This window comes from Arachis ipaensis, chromosome B5, assembly GCF_059453495.1.
Source record: "Arachis ipaensis isolate K30076 ecotype BB chromosome B5, ASM5945349v1, whole genome shotgun sequence".
NCBI lineage: Eukaryota > Viridiplantae > Streptophyta > Magnoliopsida > Fabales > Fabaceae > Arachis > Arachis ipaensis.
The window spans coordinates 65110689-65124063 of record NC_142440.1 but is presented as its reverse complement, the minus strand read 5'-3'; the positions used below and the strand labels follow the sequence as shown (position 1 = coordinate 65124063).

At 39.7% G+C, this 13375-nt stretch overlaps 1 pseudogene; it reads right to left on the bottom strand.

Moving 5' to 3' along the window:
- LOC107640609 (uroporphyrinogen decarboxylase 1, chloroplastic-like) overlaps positions 1-11860 on the bottom strand; it is a 69704-nt pseudogene extending 57844 nt beyond the window's left edge.
- Between the last annotated feature and the right edge of the window lie 1515 nt (positions 11861-13375).

The following is a 13375-nucleotide window of genomic DNA, read 5'->3' as shown; positions in this document are numbered from 1 at the left end:
TCAACATTGGTTAGCCTAGCGTGCCACGCCCTCGAGCCCAAGTGGCACACCTAGGGTCTTCTCAACATTAGTTAGCCTGGCGTGCCACACCTTCGAGCCTAAGTGGCACGCCCAGGCTTTTTCTTCTTGATCCTTGATAAACCCCAATTTTGCGGTTTATCTTGTGCTTATTTTCGGGGATTTTATCACCTTTTCTCACATTTATTCAACAAAATATCATGGTTTTGCAATTCTCCCATGATTTGTGCTTAAATGTGAAACCATGCTTTTTAGGCCCTAAAATTGGTGATTTTAATTCACTTTAATTCCATTCGATACCTTGATATATTTTTTGAGTGATTTCAGGTCCATAAGGCAAGTATTGGATGGAAGAAGTGAGGAGAAAAGCATGCAAAGTGGAAGAACTCATAAAGAAGTGAAGGAACCATAAAGCTGTCAAGCCTGACCTCTTCCCACTCAATCAACCATAACTTGAGATACAGAGGTCCAAATAAGGCAGTTCCAGTTGCGTTGGAAAGCTAACATCCGGGGTTTCAAAATGATATAAAATTTTCTATATGTTACTTCACGTTCAGGGGCGCGCACGCGCCATGTACTTGTGCGCACCGATGCTGTCCGTGGCCCACTAAAGTGAAATCGCCCCCAGCGATTTTTGAAGCACTTTGGGACCAACCCAACTCATTTCTAAAGCTATTTCATGCAGAATTCAAGCTTGGGCAAGGGGGAGCAATTGTTTGTAGCATTAGCATCATGTAGGTTAGTTTCTAGAGAGAGAAGCTCCCTCTTCTCTCTAGAATTAGGATTAGAATTTCTTAGATCTAGGATTAATTCATGCTTTGATTTACTTTTCTTTTACAATTTCTTGTTCCTCTACTATTCCTCTCTCTAATTTTGTATTTCATTTTTGTAATTGCTTGCTTTGTTGTTGATGCACTCTTCCTTCTTCTATTTTCTTTTATTGCAATTTATGATTCATTTTCTTTTATCATTGATTTGCTTTATTGTTGTTTAATTCCTTGCAATTGAGTAGTGTAGATTTATATTCCTTGCAATTTTACTATGCTTTCCTTTTATGCCTTCCAAGTGTTTGATAAAATACTTGGTTGGATCTTAGAGTAGAATTTTGTACTCTTGGCTTGGGACAGTCACTTAGGAACTTTTGAGTCACTAATGTCCAAGTGATTGACGATTGGGAGCCATTAATGCTAGATGTCACCAATTGATTAGGTTTAGAACTAGGACTTATGGACTTGGATTGATATAGCTCACTTGACTTTCCTCTACTATTAGTTAGGGGTTAACTTAGTGGGATTGATCATTGCCAATTCTCATGTTGTGGTTAGTGATTAGGATAGAGATCATTGACCACCTAACCTTGCCAAGACCTTTTTGTTAGTTTATTTCCTTTGCCATTTATATTTCTTGTCCATCATCTCAAAAACCCCAAAACATACTTCATAACCAATAACAAGGCACTTTATTGCAATTCCTAGGGAGAACGACCCGAGGTTCCAATACTTCGGTTTATAAAAGTTAGCGGGTTGTTACTTGTGATAAAACCAAAATTTAATTTGATGTGAGGATGGACTATTGATTTGGACTATACTAACAACGGAAATATTTTATGGAATTCCGAACCGTATAAATCCTTGCTATCAAATTAATGGCGCCGTTGCTGGGGAGTTGCAATGGTGTTATATTATTGGCTATTGTGAATATTGTGAATATGTTTGCTTTTTGCTTATTTGTTAGTTTTTGTTAGTCTTAGAACCTTGCTTCTCATTTTTGTTAGTTTTTGTTTCTCTTTGCTACTATGAGTTCTCACTCTTTTGGCTATGAGTTTGGTTCAAATTATGTTGTAGGAAATGGGAGCTACAATGAGGATGTGCATCAAGGATGGAACAATCAAAGATGGGAGGAGCCTCAAGGGATTGATCACCCTTCTTGGCCACAACAACCTCCGGATTCTTATGGGTATAACTCTCATCCTATTGCATATCAATCTAATGGATGTGGTGACCCTTATTGTGATTGTCAACAACCACCACCATATGCCTATGAACCACCTCCTCAACATAATTTTGAACCACCTTACTCACAAGCCCCTTTTCACCAAACACCTCCATATGATCCTAACCCATATCCACCATACCAACCACCTTGTGAACCATATGAACCATATGAAGAACCACCCAAATTCCACCACCAATACCCTCAAGAACCACCACCTCCATATTATCACCAAGATAAATCACCTCCCATGCATGATAACTTTCAACCACAAAATGAATTTCCCTTTCCACCACAACCCTCTATAGAAGAATACCCATATCCATCAATCCAAGAGCCAATGGATCACCTCAAGGAAGCAATGGATCGACTTCAAGCAATAATCCATCAAAAGGAGCAAGAGGAAGCCCAAAATAATTATGAAGCTATCGAGGCTAACCTTGCCAAAATTCAAGCCAACTTGGACTCATGGGACTCATGCAACAAGCAAAGCATCTCCACGGATGAATGTGAGAAATCAACCGAAGAAAGGAGCATGAAGGAGATTTTAGAATCTCAACATGAGGACAAGGAGATGGGTATGTCTTGCAACAAGTGGAGGAGGAAGAGATTGTTGAAGAAGAAAAAGTGGTTGAAGAGCTAGGCGAAGTTGAGCAAGAGGTGGATTTCAAACTTGAGAGCACTTCCACACTAAGTGACATTGTTGATGATTTTGTGGAAGTTGTTGAACCTTCTTCCAATGAGTTTGAATTTGGTGTTGAGGAGGATAATGCGCAACCTCCTAAGCATATAATGAATAATGAAGAATTGGAAGAAGGAGAGCAAATAACAAATCTTCCTCTTGGAGATGAGCCCACACCAACACATGATCCTTTGGTATTTGAGGAATCTTCTCCTCTTGAAATTGAGGTGGATGTTGAGATAAGTTCCACATTACCTCCAAGTTATGATATGAAGAATGGAGAAGAGCTAGAAGAGGTTGGTGAGAAAGTAATTGGACATGAAGAGCCTTGTCAAGAGGTGAAGATGGAAGAAACTTGCCAAGAGGTGGAGGTATTCAAAGAAGAGCACAAGGGAATGGAACTTACAAGACCATTGGAGACGTCCCTTCCTAAGTCACCATCCAACACAACATTCAAGTGGGTAAAATTCTTATCTCTAATCTTTACTTTCCCACTTGAATATGGTTTGATTGAAAATGATGGGCAACTTAGAGGTCTTTGTGGGGTTAACAACAAAAGGAAATTGAGTAGTGGGTGGAAATGCTAATCAAGGTTCTTTATGGTTGGAAGCTTAAAGTCTAAGTGCAATAGTTGGTATAGTTCTCAACTAAAGGGTTCTAGGAGAATGTTTAGATGTTTACTTGAGAATTCGGATCACTTCTCACCCAATTGGAATTGTGATGATCAACTTGAAGATGGGTATGGAAACAAGATTTGGGATCCGGGTATATATGAGGATCAATTTTGGGAACCCTTAGCTTGTGAAGGACTCCATCAAGACTTGTTGCAACTCACTGGAAATTTTGGAGCACAATGGAAAACTAAGCATTGGTGGATATTCCAAGATAAATTCAAGCACAAGCCACCATAACAAGGAGCTTCCCAAATGTCCAACTTAAGGACTTAAACTAAAAGTGCTAGGTGGGAGACAGCCCACCATGGTAAACTCTTTCCATTCTCTTGTATATATAATCAATGAATGCATTGAGTTGCCATTGTTAGGTAGTTTTCTTCTTTTCATACTTTTGAATGTCTTGCTTTGATTGATTGCTTATTAGATTCATGCTTTGATTAGAATAGTTATTTTTGAATTGCATTTTTCTTGTAGTATAAGTTTTGTTTTCAGTATATCTGAAAATTTTTCAAAAACCAAAAAGATTTTTTGTTAAATTTGATTTTTGATTGTTTTAGAATGCTTGTAGATTAGGAGAGTACCCTATTTTTGAAAGAAAAAAAGAAAAGAGAAGGAATAACGGGCATCCGCGCGCGCGCCGGTGGTGCATATCGCACTCTGGTACAAAAACCAGAGAGTTGTGCCAAAGTTGTGCCTGCTATGTGTCCGAGACCCACGCGCAAGCGTGCATGATGCGTTCGCATCGGTCGCCATCTGCACATCCACGCGTATGCATCGCTTGTCCCGTCTGCCCACCCACGCGCACACGTGCGTGACGCGTACGCGTCGCCTTCTGCGCCCTGTTTCTCCCCTGTTTTCTTTCTTCCTTTCTTACTTTCTTTCCCTTCTTCTTTTCTTTTCAAAAATTCCACTTTTTATTTTTTTTATTTTCATTTTCTTTTATATGTTGCATTTGCATATTATCACCCATTGCATTTTAATTTTGTTTTTATAACTTGTTCTTGTTTTCTTTTCTAAGTTTCTTATTTTAATAATGGTGTTGGATTCTTATATTCAATTGTTGAGAATTTCTTGGTTAATCTTGGTGCTTTGTGACTTGTTTGGCATTAATTGTAATATTTGTTCTACACACAAGATTAGTGCTTTAGTTCTTCCTGACTCCTGATCCCTTGTTTTTGTACCTCATCATCATTGAGTTAGGATGGGACCAAATGCTCTCATGCTTATCACTAATCTTGTTTGTGTCATTTATTGATTAAGCTTGATGCAACATGCTCTTCATGACATGTACCCAGGCTTTGACTTTTTCCTTGCATCAAGTATTAATTGATATGCCCTTTGCCTATATTGTTTTTTTTCACTTACATGCGTAGCTAACATGTAGGGAGAACCTTACTCTTATTTGGCACTAGCCCCCGCCTATGTTTTATTGCTTTGATATCTTTATTGTAGGCTTAATTCTCTTTCTCTTTCTTTCCTTTTAGGTTGGCCACTAAGAAGGAAAGGGAGGGAAAAGCTTCTAAATGGGGCAACAAACAAGTTCATCCGCACAACCTTTTGAAGGAGCTCATCAATTGTAGCAACCCGTCCACCTTGTTCTTCTTTGCATGCACCGAGGACGGTGCAAATTCCTAAGTGTGAGGAGGTCGTCCGACCGACCTCCATGGGTAACAACTTCCCTTTTCAACACCAATTTTTCAATTTTTGTCTTTGTTAGATTAGTTGTTGCATTGCATGATAAATTACATGTTAGTTAGAATTTATACATATTTCACCATTTCTTTTTATGTTAGGACTACTTGGTTAGGGTGATGATTTCTTTTCCAAGAAAAATTATTTTTAGGGTTCCCTACCAATTTGAAAAAAAAAATTTTTTGTGACAAACTTGCTTGAAGAATGTATTTTGGAACATGGTTTTTGAGTTAAGAACACAAGCATGTGAGTTTTGAGCCCAATTGTGTGGTTACATCATATAACCACTTATTTTCCATTCGTGTGTGCATTGTTCTCTTTTTATGATTGTGATCTTTGATTTGTTTGATTCTTTATGTCCATTACTCCATGTATACATGCATTTATATGATTGAGGCTATCATTTTATTTAGCTCACTTACCCAAATAGCCTACCTCCCATCAACCATTATTAGCCAATTTTGAGCCTATTTAATCCCTTTTGTTCTTAATGCTAGCACATCACTACCCTTAAGTGAAAAACAATAAATGTTCTTAATTTGGATCTTTGATTAGCTTAGGCTAGTGAGAGTGTGTATCATTTGAGTATGGGAAACTTGGGACATTGGTTGAGAGAAAAATGTGTTTTTGTATTTTGTTGAAGATTTTTGGGAATTGGGTACATATTCATGCACTATATGTAAAACCATATGCATTGATACATTTGTATATACTTTAAAAAAATGATGATAAAGAAAAAAGAAAATATATATATATATATATATAAGAGAAAAAGAAATAAAAAGGGGACAAAAATGCCCCAAAGTAAAGTTCAATAAAAATCAACGCATATGTGTGGTGAATTAAAGAGAATGAATGAGTATGTGAAAAAGTGGGAATCATGGGTAGCTAGGTATTATATTAGAATTATATAGGTTGTTATATGTGTTTGGTGAGATCCTAGGTTAATCAAAGATTCAAATTCCAAGCTCACTTGACCATATGCATCCCTACCTTTACCCTAGCCCTATTACAACCTATGAATAAGTCCTCATGATGAATGTATGCATGCATTGAATAATTGTTGATTGTTAGAAGAAAAACAAATCTTGGAAAGCATGATTAGAGGAGAATTGAGTGAATCGACCCTATACTCTAGAGCGACTAGAGCGGATACACTTCCGGTGAGGGTTCGATACTCAATTCATTGTTCTCGGCTTTCATGAGCTTTCTTCTTGCAAGTCTATTTGAACTTCATTTTGATATTTGAATTGGTAGAGTTTGTGAGTCGTCATATGACCTTTGCCCTACTTGCTTATGTATGTGCTTGGAGATTGATTTACTTTTAACCAAGTAGGTAGAAGCATTTTGCATTTAGTTGCATGCATGTAGATAGGTTTATATAGTTTCTTTGCATTGAATAAATGTTCATACCCTTTTCTTGTCCTTCTTTATTCATAGCCTGAGGACATGCTTGGTTTAAGTGTGGGGAGATTTGATAAACCCCAATTTTTTGGTTTATCTTGTGCTTATTTTGGAGGATTTTATCACCTTTTCTCACATTTATTCAATAAAATAGCATGGTTTTGTAACTCTCCCTTGATTTGTGCTTAAATGTGAAAACATGCTTTTTAGGCCCTAAAATTGGTGATTTTAATTCACTTTAATTCCATTCGATGCCTTGATATGTTTGTTGATTGATTTCAGGTCTATAAGGCAAGTATTGGATGGAAAAAGTGAGGAGAAAAGCATGCAAAGTGGGAGAACTCATAAAGAAATGAAGGAACCGTAAAGCTGTCAAGCCTGACCTCTTCGCACCCAATCGACCATAACTTGAGCTACAAAGGTCCAAATGAGGCGGTTCCAGTTGCGTTGGAAAGCTAACATCTGGGGCTTCAAAATGATTAAAATTTGCCATATGTTACTGTGCGTTCAGGGGCGCGAACGCGCCATGTACGCGTGCGCGCCGATGCTGTCCGTGGCCCACTAAAGTGAAATCGCCCCCAGCAATTTCTGAATCACTTTGGGCCCAACCCAACTCATTTATAATGCTATTTCATGCAGAATTCAAGCTTGGGCAAGGGGGGAACAATTTTTTGTAGCATTAGCATCATGTAGGTTAGTTTCTAGAGAGAGAAGCTCCCTCTTCTCTCTAGAATTAGGATTAGAATTTCTTAGATCTAGGTTTAATTGATTCTTTGATTTACTTTTCCTTTACAATTTCTTGTTCCTCTACTCTTCCTCTCTCTAATTTTGTATTTCATTCTTGTAATTGCTTGCTTTGTTGTTGATGCACTCTTCCTTCTTCTATTTTCTTTTAATGCAATTTATGATTCATGTTCTTTTATCATTGATTTGCTTTATTGTTGTTTAATTCCTTGCGATTGAGTAGTGTAGATTTATATTCCTTAAAATTTTACTATGCTTTCTTTTTATGCCTTCTAAGTATTTGATAAAATGCTTGGTTGGATCTTAGAGTAGAATTTTGTGCTCTTGGCTTGGAAAGGTAACTTAGGAACTCTTGAGTCACTAATGTCCAAGTGATTGATCATTGGGAGCCATTAATGCTAGATCTCACCAATTGATTAGGTGTAGAACTAGGACTTATGGACTTGGATTGATATAACTCATTTGACTTTCCTCTACTATTAGTTAGGGGTTAACTTAGTGGGATTGATCCTTGCCAATTCTCATGTTGTGGTTAGTGATTAGGATAGAGATCCTTGACCATCTAACCTTGCCAAGACCTTTTTGTTAGTTTATTTCCTTTGCCATTTATATTTCTTTTCCATCATCTCAAAAACCCCAAAACATACTCCATAACCAATAACAAGGCACTTTATTATAATTTCTAGGGAGAACGCACCGAGGTTCTAATACTTCGGTTTATAAAATTTAGGAGTTTGTTACTTGTGACAAAACCAAAATTTAATTTGATGTGAGGATTGACTACTGGTTTGGACTATACTAACAACGGAAATATTTTGTGGAATCCCGAACCGGTATAAATCCTTGCTATCACTCCTCTTCTCTGGAAATTTGAACTGGTGTGGCACGCCCAGGGTCTGGCATGCCACGCCCATTGTGTGTGCTTCATCTTTGGTGCACAAATTATGAATCACACTTTTCACAACTCGTACCACTGACCAGCAAGTGCACTGGGTCGTCCAAGTAATACCTCACGTGAGTAAGGGTCGAATCCCACGGAGATTGTTAGTTTGAAGCAATCTATGGTTATCTTGTAAATCTTAGTCAGGAAGTCAATTATGTTTATCAGTTGAATTGCAAATAAACAAGAGAGCATGGATTAAAGGTTACTTGTTATGCAGTAATGGAGAATATGTTGGAGTTTTGGAGATGCTTTGTCTTCTGAATCTCTGCTTTCCTCTGTCTTCTTGTTCACGCACGCACGTCCTCCTATGGCAAGCTGTGTGTTGGTGGATCACCGTTGTCAATGGCTACCTTCCATCCTTCAAGTGAAAACTACGCTCACGCGCTCTGTCACAAACGGCTAATCACCGATTGGTTCTCGATCCGGTTGGAATAGAATCCCTTGATTCCTTTGCGTTTGTCACTAACGCCCAGCCTTCAGGAGTTTGAAGCTCGTCACAGTCATTCAGTCCTTGAATCCTACTCGGAATACCACAGACAAGGTTTAGACTTTCCGGATTCTCATGAATGCCGCCATCGATTCTAGCTTATACCACGAAGATTCTAATTAAGAGATCTAAGAGAAACTCATTCAATCGTATATAGAACGGAGGTGGTTGTCAGGCACACGTTCATGGTTTGAGGAAGGTGATGAGTGTCACAGATCATCACCTCCATCACAGTTAAGCGCGAATGAACATCTTAGATAGGAACAAGCGTGTTTGAATGAAAAACAGAAATACTTGCATTAATTCATCGAGACACAGCAGAGCTCCTCACCCCCAACAATGGAGTTTAGAGACTCATGCCGTCAAAGAGTACAAAGTTCAGATCTAAAATGTCATGAGATGCAAAATAAGTCTCTAAAAGTTGTTTAAATACTAAACTAGTAGCCTAGGTTTACAAAAAATGAGTAAACTATGATGGATGATGCAGAGATCCACTTCTGGGGCCCACTTGGTGTGTGCTGGGGCTGAGATTTAAGCAATTCACGTGCAGAGGCCATTTGTGGAGTTGAACGCCAGTTTTTGTGCCAGTTTGGGCGTTCAACTCCAGCTTTTGATCCTTTTCTGGCGCTAGACGCCAGAATTGGGCAGAGAACTGGCGTTGAACGCCAGTTTACGTCGTCTATCCTTGTTCAAAGTATAGACTATTATATATTGCTGGAAAGCCCTGGATGTCTACTTTCCAACGCAATTAGAAGCATGCCATTTGGAGTTCGGTAGCTCCAGAAAATCCACTTTGAGTGCAGGGAGGTCAGAATCCAACAGCATCAGCAGTCCTTTTTCAGCCTGAATCAGATTTTTGCTCAGCTCCCTCAATTTCAGCCAGAAAAATACCTGAAATTATAGAAAAATACACAACTCATAGTAAAGTCCAGAAATATGAATTTTTCCTAAAAACTAATGAAAATAGACTAAAAACTAACTAGAACATAATCAAAACTATATGAAATTAACCCCAAAAAGCGTATAAAATATCCGCTCATCAATCTTCCTCTCTGGAAAACATTACTGGCGTGCCACGCCCTAGTGCTGGCATGCCATGCCCACGTATTGTATGGATGGTTCCTTGTTCTAGTGGCTGGCATGACACGCCCAGCATTCAAGTGGCACGCCCATGGTCTTCTGGTCTTGGCGTCCCATGCCTTGAAGCTCAAGTGGTACGCCCTGACTTCTTCCTTTATGGTTGCTGAAATTGGCGTGCCATGCCTTCGACATCAAGTGGCACGCCCAAGTGGTTGGTTAAATCTCTTCAAGTATTGGCGTGCCATGCCTGAGACTCAAGTGGCACGCCCAAGTCAAGGATGATAGCTGGTGTGCCATGCCTTCGATACCTGGTGGCATGCCCAAGTGTTTGGACATTCACCTCCTCCTCTGGAAAATGTAACTGGTGTGCCACGCCTTGGTGTTCAAGTGGCAAGCCCATGTTGGTGTGACTACTTCAAGCCTGGCGTGCCACACCTAGAATCCCAAGTGGCACACCCAAGTGTTGCGTTAAAGTTGGCGTGCCACGTCTTCGATACCAAGTGGCACGCCCAAGTGTTTGTCCCCTTCTGGATTAGTGAACTGGCGTGACACGCCCACAAGTTCAAGTGGCACGCCAATTGTGTATGATGTGGTTGGCGTGCCACACCCAGCCTGGCGTGCCACGCCCCTTTTGTGGCCTTCAATCTTGCTCTCTGAAAAATGTAACTGGCGTGCCACGCCTGGCTCCTGGCATGCCACGCCCTTGTTAAACTTCAAGAACTTCTTTCTGGAATTACCAACTGGCGTGCCACACCCTAGTGTTTGTGTGCCATGCCCATACAAAAATCATGGCGTTTGTATCAAGTGGCACGCCCAGCTTCACACGCCCAGCTTTATTTGTTGTTTCCTTCCCTTTTTGTTGCTCTTTTCACCTAAAATTCAACACTAACCCATTTCAAAGAAATGAACCATAATATTTATCATTTGGTTCATGAAATTGCATTGATTCAACGAGATTATGCTCTTTTTATGGTCGTTTTAGATAGGAAAAAGAGGTAGATGATGCAAGTCATCACAATACCAAACTTAAGCTTTGCTTGTCCCCAAGCAAATCAATGTGAGGTATTCTTAAATGGATTGAGACTTGACCTTAAAAGAAATGCATTCATTAACAGAGATAGGGGCTAAGTGTTAACTTATGTATGAATCTTATTGTTCTCATGTCACAGTGAATTCCTAGACTCTTGAGGATTCTTTCAAGTGTTTGCCTTCGGATCCCTTTCTATAGATTGTCACCTTGAAGTAGCAAGAATTGTTCCTTTTCCTTTGATTGTTCTTTCTTTTCAATTGACCACGACTCTAAGTATTTTGTCTCAAGACGACCCTTTAGATTAGGCTTTCAATTAGTACTCCCAAACCAGTTAGTTTTAGGGTACTAGGTTTTGAGACACCCCTAAGAATTTACTTGCTTAGGTCTCTCTTCTTGACACATCTTCACCACAAGCATCTACTAGGGTCTTTGGCTCTTTTGAGCTATTTGTTTCTTTCTTTTATTCTAGTAGTTGATGCTAAGAGCCTTGGGTCTTTTGCTCACTACTTCTTGATTCTATGGATATTCAAGAGTCATCCTTAGCATCTACTTGTCATATCCTCTAAGTCCAATTGCTCATTATAACTTATTTCCTTTCAAATTCATTCAAGGTTCTATACTTAGTTCCTTACCTCTTGGTTCTGAATTATCTCACTTAGTCTTAGTCTCTTTACCCTTGTTTTTGCAACAACTCACCATTGACTCATATGAAAACAAACTACTTTTTATTGATGCTAATGAAACTTGAACAACATTGCATTTTCTTTCTTCAAATTGAAATATAAGCATAAAGGACTCATAAAAATACTTCAAAACATAAAAGACTAAACAACAACTAATGCAAACTAATAACAAAATACTAATAGAAATTCAGAATTTTAAAATTTTTAACCATGGGACTCAACAACCTTTTATCCTTGGAGCAGCTTCAATTCATTGGCCCCTTTCCCTTGTCTTTCTTCTTGGAGGAGGAGTCATCACCATCCTTCTTGGAGGATCCTTCTTGTGCTTTTGTATCCTTGGGCTTCCAAAATCCTAGCCTTCTCATGTAGGTCCTCTCATCCTCCTTGTGCTTGGCCAATATCTCTTCTTGCCTAGCACTCAGCTCCTCCATCCCTTGCATGAATGTTGGATATCCGGGGTTCAAGGCGGCCACAGCATTGCACAAGTGATTCAGCTTTTCTTGTGTATTGATGTCATACTGCCTCCTTGAAGTAGTTCTAACATCATAAAGATGCCTAAACTCAGCAACGCTCCTCTGCTGCCATTTATCCTACTCCATGATTTTGTTGAGGCTGCCTTGTATTTCCCCCCAGTTGAACTGGCCTTGTTGTTCCTTCGTATACTCCATGCTTCCTTGGAGTTGTTGCATGCTCTCATGCACTTGGTCCCATTGTTTTTGTTGTTCCTTGAGTTGGTTGACATCTTCTCTCAAGTGGTGTATATCTCCCTTTATTTGGTGGATGTCTCCTTGCATTTGCTCCCAGTTGAAACCTTCAGGGACTTGTGGATATGGTGGTGGAAGTGGTAGGTATTGTGGTTGAAACTCAGCTTCTTCTTGTTGTGGTGGACTTTGTGGATCTTGAGCATGAGCTCTATGCCCTCTTACCCTTTGTTGTGCTGGGTTGACGGCCACCACTTTGGCCATCTTCTTAGCAGTTATAGGCTTCTCTTGATTCACTAGAACTTCATCAATGATCTCTTCTACCCCAGCTTCATCACACAGCCTCTGGATGATACTTGGGAAGGCCAACCTTGTGCTATCCTTGGTGCTTTTCAGCACCCTATTGATGTTATTGACTATCATCTCCACAACGTTGACATTCTCTCCCCTCATTATGCTCCATATGAGCACTGCTCTCTCCAATGTTACCTCTGAAGTGTTGGATGTAGGGTTGAGGGATCTCCTCACAAAGTCCAGCCACCCTCTAGCTTGGGGTCTCAAATCTCTTCTCCTCAACTGGTTGGGCCTTCCATCTTTGTCATTGATCTATTGCACATTGATGACACATATCTCAGTAAGGATTTCTTCAAATCCTGGGTCTTGCTGCTTCACTCTCTTCGTAGCTCTGGGTGGAATAGTGTGCTTCATCATCAGTATTCTATCTATGTTGGAAGGGCTATAGTCAATAGCCTTCCCCCTCACATAGCTTAGGTAGCCATAGGGTTGCCAAAGTTATCGCATGACATTGGCATAAAACTCCCTAACTAAGCTCTCCTCCACCTGGGTTATACAAGAGTACCCACCCTATGTTATTGATCTCTCTATTAATCTCTATATGCTCATTCCTTCCAAGTTGGGAGTCCACCTCTGGAATGATTTGCCTCTCACTCACCCAACCATAGAATTGGTTTTAGTTGAATGCTGAGAAGAACTTGTATTCATTGAAGTTTGAGGATCCGGAGGTAGTTTCCATGGTCTTTCTCTTCTTTGATGAGGAGGCTCTTGGTGGTGCCATTGAAGTGAGAAAAGAGGGTTTGAAGGGTTGAAGGAAAGAATAAAGAAGGAGGCAAAGAAAGAGAGCAAAGCAAGGGTTTGCTCCAACACCAAACATAGAACTTGATTGTCCCAATCAAGAGAAGGAGAATAGTAAGGAAAAGAAAGAAAAGTAGGGGGAGTGCAGAGGTT